The sequence below is a fragment of the Camelus dromedarius genome, chromosome 7 (genome assembly GCF_036321535.1).
Source record: "Camelus dromedarius isolate mCamDro1 chromosome 7, mCamDro1.pat, whole genome shotgun sequence".
Taxonomy (NCBI): domain Eukaryota; kingdom Metazoa; phylum Chordata; class Mammalia; order Artiodactyla; family Camelidae; genus Camelus; species Camelus dromedarius.
This window is the reverse complement of record NC_087442.1, coordinates 33,546,836-33,572,156: the sequence shown is the minus strand read 5'-3', so window position 1 is coordinate 33,572,156 and position 25,321 is coordinate 33,546,836. Positions and strand designations below refer to the sequence as shown.

Here is a 25,321-nt window from a genome sequence, read left to right as displayed (position 1 = left end):
TTACTTAACTTTATTTATTATGCTTCAATCTCCTTACTAGTAAAATGGTGATATTTAGTAACTATTCCCTAATTAGTAATTGAATAATAATAGCTAATACTTACCGAGTGCTTACTATGTGCAAGACATTGCTCTAAGGCTTTACAAATATTAACTTACTTGGTAAGATCATGCATTTAAAGTTCTTGACCCATACTTAAACTCTCAAACTTCTATTACTGATATTACAAAATCACAATTTTAATTAGAGGTAGTTTTGTATCTTCCCAGGTTTCTCCCTGGCTTCATCCCTAATATGGAACAGAGTTGATATGGCAGGATAAATCCATGGGGTTTTGTTGGGCCATGGTGCAAGGGAAATGAGTTTTAGCCATCACATAGTTGGGTTAGGCTAAGAGTTAGCCTTCCAATGGGGTTTATTCTCTCTCATCCATATTTCTCATTCACATTCTCTCTCTCTCTTCCTCTCCCTCTCTGTCTTTGATTTCAGCGTTTGCAAGTCCTTTTCCCTTATTTCTTTCTATTTTCCTTCCTATGTAACTGATACAGCAAAGGTAGCCTAGAGAAAGACCACTTGCACCATAAAGAGAAAATCTTCCCACTGCACTTTCACTGGGTCCATTTCTTTTCCTTGTCATCAGAGTAGTGAAGAATAAAAGTGATTTAATTCTTCCAACTGCTCTTTCAGAGTCTCTTTTATTGGTTTTCAAAAGTTGGTGATTACAATTCGTAAGAAATGCACTTTACACTGTACTCAATACACACATGCACAAACACACATCTGAGCAAAATCTCACAAAACAGTAATTACCTTTACTATGTATACCCTGATATTTTTCTATTCTTTCCTAATCTATGTTTTTAAAATTATGTCTATAACCAACCATATTAATTTCCCACCCACTATTACTGGTTTTGTAACCTACTAAGTTGTAATCCATAGTGCTAAAATTATAGCTTTAGATAATTCTTCTCTAACCATTATTCTACGAAGGTTGCTTTTTTTCTGGAATTCTACCTTCAATTCTTTCATCTCTGTCTTTAAATTATTTCCTTAGAAAATCTCATCAGTATTCTCAGTTGCAAATACCACCCATATACCTATGACTCTTAAATGCATAATCCCAAACCACTTCCTCCTCCCCATACTCAATCCATAGTACCTCCTACTACAGCACTTAGCATGCTGTCACATCATTTTTATTTACCTGTCTGCCTCCAGAACTAAGCAGGAAGCACTTTTTATCCATTACTGGGACCCTGGTTAAATTTACACTCTAACCCCGACTGCGTTTTCTGAGATTCTAGCACATAATTCTAACTAGTTGCTGGGCATCTCATCCAGTCAAGTCATTCCCTTACTTAAAATCCTTTACTAGCTTCCCAACACTACCACCATGACTGTCTTCAACATAAAAATCACGACACACATGCTCTGCAGGACCCTACCAATCCCCACTTAATAGTTCTTATTCGTTAAACTCAACCACAAGCAGAGCTCTAGACACGGGTTATTTCCTCACACTCCCAAGGCATCATATGAGCAAATATTCCTGCTTGAAATGTTTCCCTCTATTTCCACCTTCCCACCATCTGTTAACTCATACTTTCAAAAAACACTTGAATCCCATGAGGCAACCTCACAGGAATCCTTTCTTGTCACTCCTCCCCTCTCCTCCGTATTCCCTCTTCAGTCAGATCAAAACTCCCAAGCTCCCCATCACAACCTGTGATTGTTTCCATGACAGCAGTTTCAAGTACGTATTATAATTATTGAATTGTCTCTCTTTCCAAGAGTATAAGCGTTTTGAGAACAGATTATTTCTTATGCCTGTGTTCTTGACACATGGGCACATAAGTGATTAATAAATTTTAGTGGAAAGAAGAAAAACAAATCAATTAAGGAAATTCTCAAAGACTCCCCAAATTAACATGCCCAAAACAGAGAGCATATTCTAGCCCCAAATTATACTTCTATATTCCCTCCTTAGTTAACAGTGTCACCATTTACCCTGTCCGCCATACTAGAATACTCTTGAGTCATCCTCAATTTCTAACTCTCTCTTTGAGTCACCTATCATCAGACTTTCCCTCTTCCTAGAATGCCTTTTCCCTAATTGGAAAAATTCTATTTTTCTTTATCTTTCAAAGCCCAGCTCAGATGATGGTGACCTCTCTCTCTGAAGCTTTAAAACAAACAAACAAACAAACACCTGAAGTTCCCTTGTAGAAATTAGGTAATCACATCCTGGTGCTCCATGACTAAGGACAAAAGAATCTTCATAAATTCAAATCCTGACATTTGCATTCATCTTTCTTACAGAATCAATCACCCACCAATTTTTCTAAAATTAATTGTTAGAACCAAAAGGTAATGCACTGCAAACAAAAGATTTATGCAAAAGAAAAAGAAAATCCCAGAAGGAAGCATGTCTAATTTCAAGCAGTAAAATACTAGAATCATCAGTCAATACCTGAAAGATCTTGCTTGATTTTATAAAGGAAACAACAGAGTGTTCTTTTACCTTTCCTTTCCTTTCCTCCAAAGGGTAAATTAATCATTCTCCCATGTGTGCTCCCTTAGCAATTTGGATAAACTTCAGCGATAGTTCTTAAAACTTTACTATAGGTATCTGCCTATACATATGACTCTTTCACCCAACTGCAAGTTTCTCAATTGCAAGAACCATTATTTTATTTATTTTTGTATGCCCAACCCCAGAACAGTGGCCAGAAAACAGTATTTCTATACTTTAAAGTGTAAAAAATTAAAGGTATCTGAAAACGTATTTAAAAGTTTCCCAAGCAATGTACATTATCTAAACAACGTACATATCTCTTTCAATAAAAATATACTCTCTTTGATGAGTAAGTATAGTAAGAAATCTTTTGTGTTGGATCAAGTAGGCAATTTAAGCAACAGGAATAAAGTTGAACAGTGCTTTAGAAGTATCCATAATGAAATAATGCTAATCACAACAGTATAAAATTTTCTCTTTACAGTTCATTTATAAATATAAATAACATGAATATGAATAACACTTTTCACAAAGAAAAAACCTTCTTTAATTGGGGAATTGTTCCACAGCACTATAAAAACCACAGTTGTTTGTATTTCAATTAAAAATTATTTTAAAAAGAAAATAACACTTTATTTCCTGAGTTTCCTAAAACAACTTTTCATGAGAAAAAGAATTCACTAACTTCAAAATGAAAAATTTGTATACGAAATAAAGAAAACCTCATTTGGATGATGCAATTTTAGAAAAATTAGTAAACCATGTTATGTCTTAGAAATTTTACATCTTGTTTTTCCTTGTGGGAATGGCAGTTTGTATCAGACAGAGCAAACAATCTTTTCAAATCAAATAAGTTATACACATGAAATCTAAATTAAAAGTCATAAACTTTAGGAACCCAATGTAACCAGAGAGTTTATATTTTCTTGTCATGCTGTTAATATTTTAAATCCTAGATTCCCAGAGACTACATCAAAATTATAACCATCTGAAAATAATAAAGTGTTTTGAAATAAGAAACCTCAGAGAATATTTAATCTAGGAGCTTCTACCTGTATCTCAAAATGTGTGACTGTGTCAGATGTCCCTGCTAGCAGTCAAGGAGATTTCCAGGAGTAAGGAGAAAAAACACTGCTAGTCATTGCGATTACTGACAAAGAAGTAAATAAACTCAACAGCTGCTCTGTCCTTCTTTTCTTCAATGATTTGCATTCTCACACTCAGTCTATTCCTTGGCTTCTACCATGGAGTACTAGGGTTAAAAATCAAACAACTTAGAGAAGCCCTTTGGATAGCCTTTGATCTAGAGAAAACTTCAAATCCTGGCTCCATTTCCTTACTAGCCAGATTACCTTACACAAATTATTTAACCTTTCTAAACCTCATTTCTACATCTTTAAAGTATAGACTGCAGTACCACCTACCTCAAAGGGTTGCTATAAGAATTAAATGAGGGAGTGGGAAGGGATAAATTTGGGCATTCAAGATTTGCAAATGTTAGCCACTATATATAAAAATAGATTTAAGAAAAAACAAGTTTCTTCTGTATAGCACAGGGAACTATATTCAATATCTTATAATAACATTTAATGAAAAAGAATATGAAAACAAATATATGTATATATATGCATGACTGGGACATTGTGCTGTACACCAGAAATTGACACATTGTAACTGACTGTACTTCAAATAAAAAATAAAAAGAATTAAATGACAGGATCCAGGAAATATTCTTAACAGTACAAGACACCAGTCAACAAATAATATGATAATGATGACAACAGAACAAAGCAAAACAAAATCAAAGTCACAGTATTGTTCCCACAAGATTCAAGATAAGATTAAGCCTTTACAAACTGTCCTGAATGTTAATCCTGTTAAATACAGGCATACCTCCTTTACTGTGCTTCACAGATGTTGCACTGTTTACAAATTAAAGGTTTCTGTCAACCCGGCATCAAGCAACTCTATCAGCTCTATTTTTCCAATAGCATATACTCGCTTTGTGCCCCTGTGCTCTATGTTTTCGTAAGTCTAGTAATATTTCAAACATTTTCATTATTATTATATTTGTTATGGTGATCTGTTATCAGTAATCTTTGAAGTTATTGTAACTGGGAGCACCACACACTGTGCCCATACAAGATAGCAAATTTAATCAATAAGCATTGTGTGTGTTCTGACTGCTCCATCCACTGGCCATTCCCCCAGCTCTCTGACCTCCCAATTCCCTGAGACATAACAACATTGAAGTTAGGTCAATGAATAACCCTCCAATGGCCTTTAAGCGTTCAAGTGAAAGTAAGAGTCACAAGTTTCTCTTGTGACTAGAAATGATTAAGTTTAGTGAGGAAGGCATATGGGAAGCCAAGAAATTCTGAAAGATAGGCCTCTTAGGCCGGTTAGCCAAATTGTGAATGCAAAGGAAAAGTTCTTGACAGAAATTAAAAGTGCTACTCCAGTGAACACATAGATGATAAGAAAGTGAAACAGCCTCATTGCTGATGTGGATAAAGTTTTAGTGGTCTAGATAAAAGATCAAACCAGCCACAACATTCCCTTAAGCCAAAGACAGATCCAGAGCAAAGCTCTAACTCCCTTCAATACTATGAAGGCTGAGAGAGGAGAAGCTGCTGCAGAAGAAAAGTTTGAAGCTAGTAGAGGCTGGTTCATGGGGTTTAAGGAAAGAAGCTGTCTCTCTAACATCAGAGTGCAAGGTGAAGCAGCAAGTGCTGATGTAGAAACTGCAGCAAGTTATCCAGGAGATCTAGCTAAAATTATCCATGAAGGTGGCCACACTAAGCAGCAGATTTTCAATGTAGATGAAACAGCCCTTTATTGTAAGAAGATGCCATCTAGGAATTTCATAACTAGCGAGGACAAGTCAATGTCTGACTTCAAAACTTCAAAGGTCAGGCTGACTCTCCTGCTAGGGGCTAATGCAGCTGGTGACTTGAAGTTGAAGCCAGTGTTCATTTACCACTCTGAAAATTGTATGATCTTTAAGGATTATGCCAAATCTATTCTACCTCTGCTCTACAAATGGAACAACAAAGCCTGGATGACAGCATATCTGTTTTCAAAATGGATTCCTGAATATTTTAAGGTCTGTGGAGATCTACTGCTCAGGGGGGAAAAAAAAATCCTTTCCAAATATTACTGCTCACTGACAATGTACCTGGTCACCTAAGATCTCTGATGGAGATAGACAACAAAACTAAGGTTGTTTTCATGCCTGCTAATACAACATCCATTCTGCAGCCCATGGATCAAGGAGTCATTTCAACTTTCAAGCCTTATTTCTTAAGAGTTACATTTTATGAAGCTATAGATACCATAGATAATGATTTCTTTGATTGATTTGGGCAATGTAAACTGAAACTTTCTAGAATTAATTCACTATTCTAGATGCCATTAAGAATATTTGTAATTCATAGGAGGAGGTCAAAATGTCAACATTAACAGGAGCTTGGAAGAAGTTGATTCCAACCCTCATGGATGAGTTTGAGGGGTTTAAGACTTCAGTGGAAGAATTAACGGCAGATGTGATAGAAATTGCAAAAGAACGAGCATTAGAAGTAGAGCCTGAAGATGCGACTGAATTAATGCAACCTCGTGATAAAACTTGAGTGAATGAGGAGTTGCTTCTTACTGATGAGCGAAGAAAGTGGTTCATGGAGGTGGAACCTACTCCTGCTGGAAATGATGTGAAGACTGTTGAACTGACAACAGAGGATTCAGAATATTCCATAAACTTAGTTGATACAGTAGTGCAGGGTTTCAGAGTACTGACTCCAATTTTGAATGAAGTTCTACTGTGGGTAAAATGCCATCAAACAACCCTGCAAGCTCCAGAGATATCGTTCATGAAAGAGTCAACTGATGCAGCAAACTTCATTTTTGCCTCATTTGAAGAAATTGCCACAGCCACCTCAACCTTCAGCAGCCACCACCCTGATCAGTCAGCAGCCATCAACAATGAGGCACAGTCCTACACCAGCAAGAAGATTATGACTCACTGAAGGCCCAGAAGCTGGTTAGCATCTTTTAGCAATAGTATTTTTCAATTAAGGTATGTACATTGTTATTTTTAGACACAGTGCTATTGCACTTAATAGACTACAGTATAGTGTAAACATAACTTTTATATGCACTGGGAAGCAAAAAAATTCATGTGACATTATTGCAATATTCACTATATTGTGGTGGTGTGAAACCGAACTCACAATACCTCCAAGATATGCCTATACTAAACTGGAAGTCTTCAGGTTGAAAATTCTGCCCCTCCATTTCTTAATTCTTGGTGCACTGTTTCATTTCATCTAAAAAAGTAAAGTAAGCATACTTTTATTTTGAATCTCAATAGTGCTGCCTCTAGGAATTAATACAATTTTTTAATGTGGACAACTACTTAGTTAAAAATATCTTCCACAGAAACATCACTCTCATTATGTTTTTAATAATCATTTTTAAAACATAAACACATATACATACATATATAAAGTTATACTTTAAAAATCTAAGTTCTTAGCTCTCGTAGATGAGATTATGATTTTCTCTTTTGTTTTGGGTTTTGTTTTGTTTTTTTTTTTTTTGGAACAATTTTAAGTTACATTAAAAAGAGGTTAGATGCTTTGCTCTGACCTAAGTACTACATCATTCCCTCTAAGAAAGACAGTGTAAGTAAGCAGATTTCAACAGATATTTTATAAGCTATACGAAAGCTTGAAATAGCAGATATCAAACCTGCTTTTGAAACACATATGACACACAAGTTGAGCTTTAACATCCTTTCTGATCAAAGAAAATCCTATGCTGAAGGATTTTTATTCCTCCTACAAACAAATATTGTTGTCAACATATCCAAATTCTCAGTTTGTGTCTAAGCTCAAATTATATGACAGTTTGGGGGAAATCTATGTCTTAATTTAGGAAAATAAAACTCCTCTAGAGAATTAAACAGACACATGATAGATTTCTCACCTTGTAAGATTTAGCCACAGCCATCCATCAGTAAATAATATTGTTCTGGTTTTGTTTTTTCCTATAAATTTCTTATTTATTTATTTTCTCATTCACTTTTTAATTAAAAAAAAAAAGTCTACCACCACAATTCACTATCTGTAATCTACCAACAAAGTGTGGTTTTAACCTCACTTCTTTGGGAGCACTGTTGTCAACCTTTTCAGACCTATAAAGAACAACACTCACCCTGACTGTATGCAATCTAAAATGTTTAAATAGTAAATTTTGTGCTTTTCAATGAGATGGTCCCCAGTTGCAGTCATTAGGAACCAGCAGTAGCCCTGGAGACTTCTTTTGAGGAACCATTATTTCAGAGAAATGATTAGTGTTGGGGTGGGAAGGAGAACTATTAGTTAAAGTAAGAGAAGCAACTGAAATAGCACTTTGTTTTAAATATTTTACACTGCAGCACTGTCCAGGAAGCATGAAGAAGAGTTAAAATAAATGTATATTCTGATTATACGATGATTATTAGATACCATACCTTTGAAAGAACATGCATAAAATGGTCTAAAATGCCATCTTCTTTCTTTTACTATTTAGGGGTCTCTGTTGTTTGCATGGCTTCCAGATTTCTCAGATTTGTCTTACTAGTCATGCATAATAAAATGGACTACACTGTACCCAAGTCTGCATGAAGCTTTAAGTTAGAAGGGGAGCATTCTCTCCAGGTGAAGGGTACTTATTACCCATACCCCTTAATTCTTGCACCCCTATAATGACCATTCATCTAATTCAAACATTATTCAAACTTTTGGCCTCAGGGCCCTTAACCTGAAAAGGTGATTAAAAAACCTACAGAGTCACACATACATGATCCTTGAGTGCTAAAAGGAAGAAATTCAAATCATAAAGCATCTTATCAAATTCGTAAGTCCTGATTACAGCTGACACATAAAGTATAGAATAATGAGCTCTTCCTACCTGCCCCAGCTTCGAGAGGCTCCCCACAGGAGCATCTCATGATATCATGAAGTCCCCACTGGAAAGCCCCTTCATAGAGTCATGTTAGAGCTCTGGCCTAGACTGGTCACCCCATCTTGACCAGATAGATGGTCCTGACAGCCTACTCACATGGATAGGTCCCACATGAGCTGAAGCAGAGATATATTTTTATTCGTCTAACTTAAAAGACAACAGAGAAAAAAAAGATATCTTCATTAAGAGGTGAATTTATAAAAGTTCATTCATGCTTTCTTTTATTCATTCATTCCTTTGTCATTGAAAAACTACCAAATTCCAACTCTGTCAGGCACTGTGCAACCCAGTGGGGTTCCTCACCCTTGAAAATCCAGATGTGAATCAAATCACATTTTATTCAGAGATTTCAGAGCCTTTTAAAACTTTGTACGAATCTCATCTCTTTATTTATAGTCCTATGGTTATTCAGCATTCCCCACTTTAAATTGAGGTGAGTATTTTCCTCTTCCTTTTGGTTATTTCTGCATGAAATTATATTCACATAAAAATAACTTGTATTTCTGTAGATACAAAATTTCTTACTTTTTCTTTAAAAAGCTAGCCTTTAAAGCTATATTCATAAAATTTTTAAATGGACATATACCATTTTAATTTAACTTAGAAGTATAGTGAATTGTTAATTTTTCAGTCTCCTAATCTTTGATCATATTCCCTATGCACAGGGAGGGACATATCAAAGTTTTAAGGGCACTCTCATGTATCATTTGTACAAATCAAAATCTTTAGAAACTGTCTGAAAAGTAATTTGCCAAAATGTATCTAAAGTCTTTAAAGTGGTCTTATCATTAGGCCTGGAAATGTCATATTTAGAAAGCAATCCAGAGGAAACAGTCAAAATATGTACAAGGATGTTCACAATATATAACTTTTAATAGGTAAATAACTGAGCCAACATAAATACCAATAATAGAAAACTGTTTAAATTAGCAATGGTTAAACAGTACAATATATGGACTGTAAAAGCCATTAAAAATCACATTGCAGAGAAATATTTAAGGATATTTGGACATGTTTGTCAAAATAAATTAGGTAAAAGTGTGATAAACTGAAAAAAGCCAAATTGATGTCATCCAATTTAGACAGAGAAGGGAGGAAGGGAGAGAGGGAGGGGTACAGAAAAGGAAAGAAGGAAGGAAAACCACAAAAAAGGATGAGAAGAATTTATAATGGTTTAGAAATGTAACTTTGAAGTCGAAAGCCTGGGCTTAAATCTATCTACACTTCAACAAATTAATCTCTCTGCTCCTGTTTCTTCATCTGTAAAATGGGTTAGTAAAAGTACCTTCATCATAGGGTTTCACGGGATATTAAATAAATTATTATATTTAAAGTGAATACCACAATGCCTACAACACATTGATCATTCAATACTTTTAAACTATTATTATTATGCAATAACATCTTAAAAGTAATTAATTCTGGAAGGTGGTATGGATTATTTTTATTTTGTGTATTTTTCTATATCTTCCAAGTTTTTTCCAATCAAAATCCAATGCTTTAGAATAAAAACAAAGCAACCAATTTTTATAGGAAAAAAGAATCTGAATTTTATCTTTTTATTACAATTATTTTTGAAGTCTGCTTTCTTCTTTAACAATTTCTTTAGTGTTTAACCATCTCCTTTATTCAAATCATTCTTAACTAGACTGCAAGGTTAATATCAGCAAACTTTCTGGTTCAATGTAATAATGCAATAATTGTAAAACACTACCATTAAATATGTGTATGGTATTTCCCTGCTAATAGAACAGATATTGAGATAGCCATTCAAATTAATAGTTCTAAATAATCATGACAAGAAATAGATGATGTATTAATTAATTAAATATTAAATTGATATAAATAAACATACATATTAACAAGAAGACAGAATAATATAGGAAAGATAGGCCAGCTACATGGATACGTATGTACTGACACCAGGATACATTTATATACTAATGAATCTGTAAGTTCCTCATAAAACTGAATGAGGCTTTCTTATTCACTGGTACTTCTTTCTCCACTGCACTGCCCAAAAGAAACCACTATTCTCTGATGTGTCCTCCTGCCCTGAAGAAAAGTTCATAGTAAGGTATATAGCAACAGAAAGAAGTTGGTTCAACAAATAAAAAAGGTTTTTAGGAGGCTGCGTGGATGATCTCTCCAGGTGTACATAACTCCAAAGAGGCCAAACTCCCAAACAGGTACAGTGCATAGTAATCTATTCACTTCACTTGTGCAATATCTTAACAAATCTGTGAATGAAGAGAAGACCATGGATTTTAGATCCTTCAGCTCTTCATCGCTGAACTTGCTACTGAATCATATAAAAAAAAATCAGCCCCCATTCTAGCAGTAAAACTGGTTATTAATAGAAACTTTGGTCCACAGGATCCCGAATTACATGACTTAAAGGATTCAACCATGTAGGAAACAAAGAGCCTATTGAAAGGAATCAAAAAGCACTGCGGCAGATGAAAGGGATGAAAGCATACAGTCCTTATATTACTCATCTACTGCTGCAAAACAAACTACTCCAAAACTTAAAAGAAAAATCAATTACATGCTCTTGATTCTGCACTTAGGCCACGCTTAGTCAGATGGTTAGTCAGCTAGTCTGACCTGAGATCATTCAGGCGACTACAATCATAAACAGTGATGGTCCCAGAGGACAAGCTCCACTGTGCAGGGATCTAATAAGACTCTGGTTACATGTTTGCTGTAATTCCACTGGCCAAAAGGAGTTACATGGCCAAGCCGAGGGTCAGGGTAGGGGACTACACAAGAGCTTGAGACCCAAGAGGCAAGACTCATGGGAGTTGGGAGGAGAGGAGGGGATGTTAATGTAACAATCTACCAAAGTTCTGCCCTCTTCCCAGTGAATTATATCCCTCCCACATGCAAATGGATGTCACCCTTCCCAGGAACCCCAAAGTCTCCTCTGACTTTTGCAAAAGGATCAAAGTCTACTACCTCTTATATGCATCAGTTCCAAGTATGGATGATGATCCTAGGGTACAATGTGAAGGCAGCTCATCTTGAATCAGAAGTTTATGAAGCAAAAAGACAAATTATCTGTCCCCCAAACATACAACATACAATGGAAAGACGGGGGCAGGATAACTACAATAGATTTTTAAAAAAGGAATAGAAGAAACACAAAAGTCACTTGTCCATAGCAAGTCTAAAATCCAGCATCAGATACTGTCACAGCCTCCTACCCCAGGGACAGAAATGTTCTTTTATTAAGGGCCCATTTCTGTTCCCTGGAATGGTTTCCTACTCTATTGTTCTCCTTGGCTCTTTGCTCTGTCCTTTGGGCTTTTGGGTTCTTTTTAAACAGAAATGCTCCTATTCATAGTAAATTGGGGCCCAGAGGCCACTTTTCAAAAAACTGACCATCCCTTTTACTATAAGCCAATTCTAATCACTTAAAACTTCGAAGATTTCCTATTCATCAAATTTAGCTTAGGTTCATTCCATTCTCCCTGAAACTATACCTGTAACTGTTTCTAACTAGATCTTTCTCTAATTTGGAGGTGTTAGGCTTGTAGTGTACAAAACCCTTAAATTCTTATGATCTTATCATCTCTTCCATCTAGCTAAAAGAATCTATCTTAAATCTTCCTAAGGTTTCAATAAAAAGTATTTGATATTGTGAATGAAAAATATCACCAGCCATATCAGCAAGCAAATGACGCTGTGGACATCAAGCCATCAGCCGCTACTGCCACCCCCAACAGTAAGCAGAGGGAACTCAGGATGTGGACAAACAGGCAGCCCAGCCTCTGCTGCCACCCCTAGCAGTGCCCCCTAAAGGAATTCAGGATGTGGAAGAACAGGTCCTAGATGGCTAGGTGCACATCAAAGGAATGATTTCAATAAGCTCAGCTTTGCACCTTCCCATACATAGAAAAGTGCTAAATTCCTTAACTTGAGATATCTGGTTTTCTTTAATTAACAATAATCTTTTGATGTCCCAACTACCTGGTCTTTGTTGCAAAAACTTCTTTATAACCTGGCTTCTCCCTTGCCTAGGTGGAACAGTCTCTTAGATTTGAGAGGCTGCCTCCCAGGCTCGAATACTCAGAAAGTCCACAAAATAAAACATAACTCTCAACTTATAGGTTATGAATTTTATTTCAATCAACAATATCTAGCCCAGACCACTTCTTACTTCGAGAATCTCTTGCCTGCCAGAGACTACTAAAGAAACAGAAATTTTCCAACACAGAAATTCCTGGACACCTGTATTTCCTCTCATTTCTGCTTTAAGTTCATTCTCTCTTCCCATACCCTGCACAAAGCTATCAGAAGCAAACTGCCAATTTCAATATTCTGCCTGGATCCTCAACCAGATCCATAAATTCAGTACATACATTCTATATTCTAAGTCCCTGCAAGTGACAGTTTTAAACATTGTTTCAATACCATAAAAACAAGACACCATCATTCCAATGCCCAATAACAGTTTCCTCACCCCTTTCCAGCTCCCAGTAACAGTTGTTTGTCAGTTTTCAAGCCCTTGCCAAAAATCCCTTTACCATTTTTCTAGCTCCCAACTGCTATGTATTTGAGGATTTTGTTACAGCAGCACCATAACCAATGCTACGTATTTGAGGATTTTGTTATGGCAGCACCTCATTAATAATACCAATTTTTGCTTCAGTTACCTATTGCTGCATAACAAACCATTCTAAAACTGTGTCTTAAAAGAACAACCATTTATTTGATCACGATCCTGCATTCTGGGCTCTGCTCAGTGGGGCAGATCTTCTGCAGGTCTCTCCTGTGGCGCCGCATGTAGCTACAATCATCTGGGGCTCAAATGGGGTTGGAAAGTCCAAGATGGCGCTACTCACATGTCAGACATTTAACTGGGGGTTACTGGCCAGAATGTCTCATTTGTCCTCCACTCTCCCCTCTAGCAGGATAGCCTGTGTTTCTTGCATGTTCCCAGTTCACAAGTGCTCACCAAGTTTCCATTTGAGTACCATCTGCTGATGCCCATGGCTAAAGCAAGTCACACGGCCAGATTCAATGTAGGAGGAAATCATACAAATCAATGAGGAGCCATTACTGTAAAAATCAACAAGTCCCCCATTCTAAGTGCCATTCTCTTAGCTGACACTCTGTGCTTCCTGTTGGTCATTTTTAAAACTACAGAAATGAAAGATGGTTTATATTGAAAATTTAAAAAAGAACGAAAAAAGAAAAAGGAAAGGGAAGGGGAAGGAAGGAAGGAAGGAAACATTAACTGGTAAAGTAAATAAACTAAACATATCAAAAAAAATTAAAAGATAAGTAAACATTCTTAAAGCTACAAAGCACAGAACACACATTTTAAAAGTTGTAATAAAATAGAAAGATAATATGAAATTAAAATTATTAAAAAAGAAATAAAAACAAAGTTTATAAATCAGTAAGAAAAATCAAAAAAATTATAAATTTATATAACAACTGGTATGAGATTTGAAACAAGATAATAAGCTAAAACTAGCATAAACATATGGTGAATGACAAGAGAAAAAAGGATGGGGAATAAAAAGTGTATTTTTAAAAGATACTAAAAGCTAGAATTCAAAAGCTTATTAGGAAACCAAGGCAATCAGGATTTTTCAAGCAAAAGCAGCTCCCATGTTTGGCAAACCTCCCAACAATTTGCCCTACACAAGAGCTGCAGCTCTCTACAAAAAAAGGTTCTCAAGCTTGAGTATTTACAGAGCTTGTCACAAAGCAGTTTGTAAGGTCCCAGCAATGATTCTAATTTCATATCTCTGAAATGGGCTCAGGTACCCCAGGTAGTGTTAAGGAAAAAAGTCCAAGGACCACACTAACTGCAAAAGGGCTTTCTAAGACCAAAGGCCTCCTTATCCTTCACATTCCCTGCTTGAAGCCCTTATGACAAGCTCACATTTAAAATTTCAGAATCAAGAGTTAACATGCTCCACTCCCTTAGTTACAGCTTAATTTGAGCAGCTTCCCCCTTTTGAGCCTCCCTCCAGCAATAAAGCAGCATTTTTCACATCATGGGTCATGACCAATGAGTGAGTTATAGAATCAGTTTAATGGGTTGCAACCAGAATAGAAAATATCAGAGAGCATCAAACATAATGATGGGAATTATGGTTCAAGTACTGTTTACACGAAACTTTCGTTTCAGTCATGTGTCTGTGTGTACAACAAAAAACTATATTATTTAATATGAGTCATGGGCAAAAAGGTTTGAAAATTTCTGCTATAAAGAATATGATGGATTCATCAAGGAGTTAAAAGTTTTTCAGGTGAAAAGTGCAGAAACATCCTCAAAGTCAAAGGGAAAATTTTTTAATGATGATAATTTCATTTTATCATATTTCTGTAAGGTTTAATTATTCAGGCACTTCAATGCTCCAAAGAACAAATTTAATATGCATTTATTCAGCATCCCCCCTGAACAGGTAGGTGAGAGGAAGATGATGCATTTCTTTTAGAAGCTTACAAAGTAGCTAGTATTAATCCATAGTTAAGATGATTAGAGAATAATACAAAAAAATGTATAATCATAAGTTAAATATTCAGTGCTGTAGAATTTCAAGTAAGTGAATGATGGAATTAGGGAAAGTTGTTTGAAGAAGATAGAACTTGAGTTTAGCCTTAAGGGGAGTGTAAAATAAGAAAAAGCAGAGAGAAAAATGCACAGTTATAAGTCTTGTTATATAACCGAATCAGGCTAACTTCCTATAAAAAGAATCCCAAAAGCTCAGTGTATAGCACAATAGTGAGTGATTTGCCACACCCAGTCATTAAGAAACCCAGATTCTTTCTATCTTGTAGATCCACCATCTCCTGGGGCCTCCAAGTCCTCAGCTGGATCCTCTGCATCCAGCCAGCAGAGAGAAGAGAGAGCATGGATCACAAAGAAGGCTTTTATGGGTCAGGCTGGAAATGACACCTCACTTTTCTGGCCTTTTTTCATTGGTCAGAACTCAGTCATATTTGACTACTAGGAAAGGAAAAAAATATAGCCTAGGACCAAAATGGCATACCTCCATACATCACTAGTCCTCTCTCTCACAACTAAAACATCCCAAACATAATTCACAAATATAGGAAGACTCTGAAAGGCAGAAAGAAGATAGACTGGAAGTGAGGGACCTTAGGACTTGAGAAATGACACAGTGGTGAATTCCCTGGATTTTCCTTTTGCTTACTATATATCCTAGATGAGGTGCTGGAGAAGAAGCCTGCAACCAGGAACCACCACCAACAGGCTAGATAGAAAAAGCCTGAAGAAGAGACTACTTTCTAGCCAAAAGACCGGGAAAAGGAATTGCCAACTGGAACAAAAAAAATCATTTTTTTATAATGCATGTGCTAATCCAACCAAACACCAAGTGAAAAACTGGCCCAAAACCATCACATTAGCGGGCTGAACAGGGAGCGGGACCTCTAACCTCACCAGCAGCAGTGAGACTGGGTATGATCACATGGTCCTTTCACTTCCCCGACCTAGCAAGAAAGAGGCAAAATAAGAGTACGGGCAGTGCTAGTCAGCATACTTTCTCTCACCCCATGTTCATTTGGCAATTTCTTTAAAAATTAAACATAAATGTACCATACAACTTAGCAAGTCCACTTCTGGGTATCTGCCCAAGAGAAATGAAAACATATCTACACAGAGACCTGTACACAAATGTCCACAGCAGCATTATTCATAATAATGAAAATGTAGAAACAACCTAAATGTTCATCAACTGGTAAACATAGAAACACGATGTGGTATATCCATGTGATGAAATACTACTCAGCAATAAAACTGTATGAACTATTGATATATGTACAATGTAGATAAACCTCAAAACAGTTTCTAGTAAGTAAAAGAAGCCAGACACAGAAGACCACATGTTTTTCAGTCTACTTACAGGAAATGTCCAGAAAAGGTAAATCTATAAAGCAGATTAGTGGTTGTAAGGCAAGGTAGGAGCAAGAATGAAATTCACACAGGCATGAGGGATCTTGGAAACATTCTAAAAAGTGATGATTGTACAACTCCATAAAATTTATTAAAAATCATTAAATTATTCAGAATGGATAAATTCAATGGTATATAAATTATACCTCAATAAACCTGTTTTTAAAAAAGTAGAATAGTATATGAACTATCATATTATCCATCACCTAGATTCAAAAGTTATGAACTCATGGCCAATTCTGTTTCATCTGTAACCCCAATCCACTTTTCCTCCTCCCATACTCAGCTAATATATATATAGACAGAGATATATAGATATACAGATATTTCATTGCAAACTGTGTAAGATTCATAGTATAGAAGATTTTAATCTAACCATAATACCACTATATTATATATATATAAAATAAGGACTTTTTAACATAACCACTATACCATTTTTATGTCTTAAAAATATATTAAAGAACAAATGAATAAAAATGGTATTTCATTTGAACATTTTAAATAATCTTTTGTTGCTTTCTCTTACTTTCAGTCTCCTTTTTTATGTCTTGAAACCTATTGATAGTTCTAATACCTAAAAGCTTTAAGGTCTGATTCTACTAAAGGTTGTTACTCTCACTTACAGCACTCACTTCCTTGTGTGAAAATTTGTACTGTGAGATCATGTTGATCAAACTCTGAAGTTGCCCAGAATTAGTGATAGCTTCTGCCAGGTACCTGAGGCTGCTCAAAACCTCAGCTTACTGTAAATTAATATCTCTGTTTAGGTGAATGTGAATTTTCACATTCAGTTATAGCAAATGTGAATTTAAACCTAAATCCCACATTAGGGATTTTCCCCTGTACTCAGAGCCTAGAAAATTTTTCTTACAGAACAGATTTTGGTTTTAGTTTATCCATTCCCCAAAGATGTGTCTCTTCCATGGTCCTGAATTTATTCAGATTTCTGTTCCAACTCCCTACCTTGTATGAGTCCAAGGCCTTGTCTTTTGATCCCCATTTGGCCATTAAAACCAAAAACTAAGTTACCAGGAACTGACAAATGTCCAGAGGACAGCTGCTTATTTCAATCCATAGTTACTACTCCGGAAATGTATTCCTCCTTACTTGTGGTCTCTGATCATTTCCCTTACCTCCCTGTAAGGCCACTATGCATTTTTTAAGATTTCTAATATTTTATTTATACTTTTTTATGAGTCTTGCATTGGGAATATATGCAAGATGTTTACTCTGCCATATTTCCCGAAACTGAAGTCTAATTCCTTCTCAGAAAATACATAATCTTCAGTATAGAATAGGGTATCTTCCATCAACCTGAGTTTCAAAGTTTAAACTCCTTCATCTCCCACTTACAAGCTTAATTTCTATCTTTGTTAAATGCCCAATGTACTATAAAACCATCCCCAAATTAAATTACTTGCTAATTACATCATTCAATAAACCAAAATAAAATGGAACAAAATACCTCTGTGAGCAGGAATGTTTTCAGGAGGTATTACAGCACAGTGATAAAGCACAACTTTTATTGGTTATTATTTAGTAAAATGGAAAGCATTATCAGAGTTGGTTCAGGCCACTTCTAAAACTTAATGTCTATGTGAGCTTAGGTAAATCATCTCAAATATCCAGCCTCAATTTTTTCAAATGTAAAGTTTAGAATGTGATTCAATATCTCTTAATGTAACAAAAGTTCTATGCATATGAATCTGAATTAAGTATTAAATTTAAAGTCTGTAAAATAAAAGCATAAATAAACCAATCAGCAAGCATCGTGACTCAGCAGAATATACAGAAGTTAAAAGGGCATGATATTTACAACCTCCTCTCAACTGGTTCAGTAACGTTTGTGGGTATATATACTCACACGTACATATGCATGTGTGTGCATACATACACAGAAGCATATATATTATACATTATACATTATATATATGTTATATATGGAGGAGGGAGTGGGAAAGAAAAAGAGGAAGAGAATAAAATAAATGTGGCAAAATATTGAAACTGCTGAATCTGAGTAGAGAACACATGGGAGTTCTTTGTGCTACTCTTATACCATCTCTGTAAGTCTAAAATTACCTCAACATTAAAAAAAAGAGAGAGTATTCTGAAGTCAGTGTTTAAATAACAGATATAACTCTGGCTATATAAAACAGAAACATATTGTTATTCTACCATGGGAAGTGAAGAAAATCCATGAAGGGACATTATAAAATCATTACTCACTCAATGTTTCAGTATCACATATGTTTATTGCTATAAATACAAACTGATCTATTTGAATTCTCTATTAATGACAGGTTGCAGAACTACATAAAAATGCGTAACATCCTAAGGGGTAAAAAACTCAAGTGAGATTTTTAAGCCAAAAGTAATTTGGGAAGAAAGCACACACACAAGCCAATAAAGCCTTCCAATATTAACTCCTGGCTTCCCTCAAAGTCAGCCCCAGCCAACCAAGGGGAGTAAGAACACAGAACAGTCAGCATCAGAGGAAACGTGTGCGCCCAGGGGTTCCCAGTATCTTGGAAGTGCAGATTCAGCAGGTAATATAAAACTCCCTAACTCTACTGTAAATCCTGGTATGTAAATCACAGTGTATCTTTTTTCTTGAGAGTCTCTTGTATCTAGCTTCTCAGAATATCAAAATAATAGTTACAACCAACAATAACCCTTGTATATTAAGCCCACTACAGGTCTAAATTTTTTTTAAATATATAATGTGACAGAACGAAAGCGTATCAACTTCTTTGCTTGCTTTTTTGATAGAATTTTTAATTTTGAACTCAGCAGGAAACAAGATAATGACGGCAAAGAGTCTAGGAGAAGTCTAAGAGGTTTATTACAAACCGGTTTCTTCACGATCATTCACAGGTAACTGAAAATCAAGACAATTTTGAACCAATGAAAGAGTGTTCCTGATGAATAAAGACCTCAATGCTGATTAAACTCGATCTTCCTTCACATCATCTAATTTTCTAATCCATTCTGCATAAATCTTTCTCTGAAGTCTGAGCTACAGAGACAGTATTGTGTAGTAACGTTTTCAAGTATTTTCCCCTCTGGCTGTGCAATATGGAAAGAAGAAAATGGCATACTAGATAAAAATTATGTGGCAACTACAACAGAAACAGGACAGTGACACTTAAAATTATTTCTTTCACTTACTTTTTAAAGTCTTAAATCTTAATTTTAAATGTAGAAGGCATACACGTTGCATAAGAACCAGTGAGCCTGCTGTAGGCATTCTCTCTCACACAAAATCTAAAACTTTGGTGTGAGGTCATTAAACTATTCCTAGGGCACCTTTTTACTCTAAAAGCCTCTGTAAGCGATTGAACTTCTAATCTGAATAATTGCATTTCACTGACATAAATTCCCTCTGTAGTTTCAACTGCATGCAATATCAGTCTTCGTTTCCGGAGTTAAATTAACATTGAGTAATGTGCTTCTTAAAAAAAAAAAAAAAAAAAGTGCATCTACTTTCATAGTAACCTTTCTGCGACCACCAGAAGTGATTCATGTGCATGAAAAGGGAATAGGTCAGTATGAATAATCATTAACCAACAATTGCTGCTAGTTCCTTGTGTGCAGAGCATTGCTAAAGGTACACCTCATCCAATAAAAGGGATATACTTATATAACTTGACTAAAAAAACACAAATGTTTCATAAACTGAATCTTATTTTCTACTGAATTATATCATTAACTTGATTTTCATTTATAACTTACCTTCAACAAGCTGTGACCCCCCCCAAGTTTGATCACCTCTACCCTTCTAGTCAGATACCTAATGAACTGTAAATTAACATTGGAAAACCTAACCTAAAAAAAGAACCACTGAGGAGTGTTGAAAAAGTAAGAATTATTTCTTATAAGAGTCCTGAAAATGAGCTTCTCCTATTAAATCTCAAGCCAACAGAATTTTTTAAAGACATAAAAAGAGCTCTAATGTAAAATTGGTTACTCAGAGTGAATTTCCAGACTTGTTGTAATATATTTATTCGATAAACTCCAAAGGATTGGTATTATATGTCCTTGTAATAAAATTCAATCTTTCAATCCTTGGATTTTCTTAAATAACATGTCTACATGACCTTTTAAAAAAGCTACTTAAAGTGATAACCCAATTGGCCCTGGGCTATTTCCAACACAAAGGCATCTAAAAAAATGTATCAACTCATTCCAGAATTCAGAATTCAGTGAGTTAGAATTTCAATCTATTCCAATTTTGTTAGCCTTAGACTACAAAGACTAGGGTCATTCTAGGAAGACTAAAAGGTAAATACAACATTTTGGATTATCTCTGAAATCAATGGTGTGTCTTTGAAGTTTTACTGGCTGTGGTAGATGTACTTACCTAGTCACAATTCTTCCTTCCCTCCCTACTCTTGCCATCATTTCCCTATGGGTGGAATATACTTCCGATCTAATTGCTTTGGGTTTTACCATGTGATTTGCTTTGACCAGTGGAATGTGAACAGAAGAGTGGATGTTCTGAACTGAGGCTTTAAGACAGTCGAAGTGTTTCCACTCACCCTATGCAGTCCTGCTATTATCCAAGAGAAGAGCATGCCCTGGGCAGTCACTGTTCTTTCAGCCAAACCCCACAATGACAGACACACTGGAAGCCAACCAAACCAAACCGTGGTCGAGAGTGACTACAATCAATCTACAGACCCATGAGCAAGAAATACATCTGTTAAGTAAACCTCTGAAATCTTGAGGTTCTTTGCTGCCACAGTAAAAGCTAATACAGTGTTCAACAATAAAAGAGTTCAAGGTATTATTCTTTGGTACCACTCTGTTCCAAATTAAAATTTCCAGGTCCATTCTCCAAAATAGTATGTGAAACCAACAAGTTTTTTCATGCCTGGATGTACCAGGCACTGGCCAAACATCTATCTGACAGCTTGATATCTTCTGTGTTAAATCTCATCTGAAGATGTATCCAGTCATCTAGGATTAATAATTCTTGAAGCTCCTCTGCTAAAACAAGAGTACCTGGAAGACAGAATCTGTATCTGATTTACCCACCCCTACAGCACCTAAAATAGTTTTTTGCACGTACTAGCCATTTGATAAATGACTCTCTATTCCAACGCACAGTTACCAGTGCTTTCTCTTACTGTCCATATCCCAAAATGAACTCCTGAGTCACAAAACTATTCATATATTTGAAATGGCAGAAATGACTAGATGTGATCTTTCAACCTGAATACATAAGAGAACTAAAGTACCATGCAACAAATGATACTCAAGACTGATAACCTACGCCAATAAGAATTCCTTCTAAATGGCACATAGATTCCTTTAATGAATATTAAGATTTAGAATAGATGGCCAGGTGACAAATCTCACGTGCTACACTCAAACATGCAGCAGAGATGCATCAGCATTCATGGGTATAATTCCAAGGAAGGTTCCACAAAGGGACTCTTCAGCTCCTTCACTGGGCACTGTTCTGTCCTGTCTCTGTTTATCACTGGTCCTATGGTCCAGTCTGTCTCCTGCTCAGGGTCAAATTTTCTCCATCATCCTCTCTCACACAACTGAGCTAAGTTATTTTCTTTCCTCTTTTTCTCCACTGTTTTCTTCTTTTTTGCCTCTTGCTTTTTCTGCCTTTCTTTCATGCTTTTAAGCCTTGGTACAAGAAGACATCACCATGTATCCAGAGTACTCCTTCTGTTCACAACAAATCAACCAACTGCCATATATTAGGTGTAATTTTAATGCCTCAGAGTCAATAAAAACAGATGTGTTCCTTGCAGGATGCTCAGGGACTTCCAGAGATCTCCATACATCCTGCCAGCTATTTAGTATTTGCATCATTAGAGAAATTTGAAGACAAGGATTTTTTTCACAATTTTGTCCAAAATTCTGCTGAACCACATCAACTAAACACATTCAGTTCATCAAAGCTGTACAATAGCAAAGATCTCTTCAAATATGTGGAATGAATTAATCACCATATCTCATTATAGCAATTTCTGCTCCTAAATAATTTTAAGTATGATTTAGTGGTATCTAATGAAAATATAAATAAATTATCTATGATACTTAGAAGTAGTCTAAAATTCCTAAAATATAGGCCCAATCGTAATAAACATACATTTTTCCTTTCTTCCCAGAATATCCTTTCCCCTTTTGTTCCAAAAATAGCACTCTCCCTTCTTCTCAGATGTGTCACCGTTTCCTCACTGTGAAATCCCACAGAACAGTGTGAGTCAAATATATGCTGTCATTTTCTTCCTCCACTATGGCCAGAGGTGTACAGCTACCTAAAGCTGGGCCAGTCATGGCACCTAACCTTCTGGCAAAAGTTGATCTATATTTGCATGGATATGAGCATATGACCCAAGGTGAAGCAATCCCAGTCATACCCCAAGATTTTTCAAAGTGAAACGAAGGCAAGAAGAATGATCTCCCTCAAGCAGTGAGGAAACTAGGCATCCAAAGGCATGAGAACTGCCAGCAGCCCTGCGCCCTGCACTGAGAAGAAACCCGGTCATAGAGAACTAAGCCAAGATGCAGACAGAAGCAGACGCTGAAACAGAAAAGACTGAGCACCTTGGCAGCATCAGGTCCCTGGTTCCAGTTGTCCTGGATGATTGCCACACTCCTGCTTTCCTCCTAGGTACATAATAAGCCTTCCAAGAAATTCCCCTATAGATCTAAGTCAATTCACGCTGTTTTTCTATAACCAGTAGCCAAGGAAACTCTACATAATATACCAAACATTGCAAGGTACACATTTGACTTCTTGAGGGTAGGGTCTAGGAATACTGAATGAAATTCTAATGTATCTGCCACAAACTTAGTATTTAGTCAATAAACCTGGCATTTAAGAATGCAATTATTTAACACCTTCTTCACTTGGTAAGCCTTGTCTCTGCATAAGATGGTCAGTTTCTTGTGATTTTTAGTGAATTTCCTCTTAGCACAAGCCAGGAACGTAGGTATTCAGTGGGTATACACCAGGCCAAAAAACATGAAGACTGTGACACTATGACTGTCATGTGATCCTCTGAAAGATCATCAGACCCAAGGTAAGGAGGTTTTGTGTTCTGGAAAAATCCATCTCAGGATAGTGATGGTCAGTCGTGTAGCAAGACAACACTAATAAAATTAGAGAAAATCATCACTCACATGATTATTTGTTACCAAAAGATACGTATCTATTGATGGGTTCAAAGGGATCCAAGGTACCAAAAAGGAATTTGGGTGGCTGTGGAGTAGGCAGTTTTCATCTCAAATGAAGGATCTGACTCAAAAGCTCAGCAAAGATAACTTTAGCTTTCCCTAAGAAATGGGTCTAAGATGAGGCTGCTAGGAATTCAAAATTAATGAGGCAGGAAATGTAAAATCCAATCTATGTTAAATGTGTTAAACTGCATTTAGGAATAAAGCCATTCAGGATATACACGTGTAAATACCTTTTCCTATTTTTGCTGTACCTGTGCAATACAGTATTTTTGTATTCAAAGTAAATGACCAGTTTGTCTGGGGCTGGTAACTCACTCCAGAGGGTACCTGAGAGACAGGGTTGAGCTAGAAGCCCCTCCCCAAGAAGGCCCTGACCGTCCTCAAATGGTGGAAGCAGATGTAAATATTCAGACAGCCCTGCTTTAGAACCTCGGCTTCACCCAAAGAACACACACTCTAAGGATCTCACAGACCCCAAAACTCAGGAAGAGACCTAATTTTTCAGTACAATAATTACAATTTTAAAAAGCAAATTCATTCTAACTCCTCAAAACTGATGTCTACTCTCTTAACAAATTCTAAGATTAAAAAACAAAAGTAAACAGGTTACTCTCTGTATAATTTTAAGCTCTTAGAAGCTTATACATTCATTTTATGTATTTGTTTTATGCACCTACTCAGCACAATGTATGAACTTAATACATGCTAATAACAAAAGAAAACAGATCATATTACAAATTCCTGGGCATATATCCAGAAAAGATGAAAATTCTAATTCAAAAAGATATATGCACACCAATGTTCATAGCAGCACTATATACAAAAGCCAAGACATGGAAAAAACCCAAATACTCATCAAGAGACAATTGGTTTAAGAAGAATATTACTCAGCCATAAAAAAAATATATTGTCATTTGCAGCAACATGGATGGACCTACAGAATATCATACTAAGTCATATCATCGTAAGCCAGACAAAGAAAGAAAAACATGTTATGATATCACTTACATATAGAATCTAAAAAATAATACAAATCAATTTATATACAAAACAGAAGTAGACTCAAAGACATAGAAAATAAACTTGTGGTTACCAAAGGGAAAAGGGAAGGATGGAGGGATAAATTATGAGTATGAGATTAATAGATACAAACTATTATATATAAAATAGATAAGCAACAAGGACCTATTGCATAGCATAGGGAACTATATTCAATATTTTGTAATAAACTATAATGGAAAATAATCTAAAAAAAATACGTTATAACAGAATCACTTCACTGTATACCTGAAACTAACACAATATTATAAGTCAACTAATTAACTAAATCAACTAATTTTAATAACTAAATCCTAATTCAAGTAAAAAAAGAAAAAAGTCATATTACAAAAATGCAAATTCTTCTTAATTGAATAAACTTATTTAAACAGCTAGGTTCTAGACACCAATTTTAGCATAAAGCTTCCTCAAAGTTATTCCAGAAGATTATTTGCATATAATTTTTGGAAATCTCCACTCCAAAGTTCTTTCAATATAAATTGCATTTCAACCTTTTCAATCAGCAACATGCCTAAAGAACATGCTGGAAGATCAGAGATCAATGTTCTCGATTTTTTTTATCTATCAGAAGTGTGTGTGTATATGAGTGCAT

General features: G+C 35.8%; 1 protein-coding gene across 11 annotated transcripts in view; it reads right to left on the bottom strand.

The window, feature by feature from the left end:
• Positions 1-25,321, bottom strand: part of IMMP2L (inner mitochondrial membrane peptidase subunit 2) — a 929,241-nt gene that overhangs the window by 869,903 nt on the left and 34,017 nt on the right. The window lies entirely within an intron of this gene.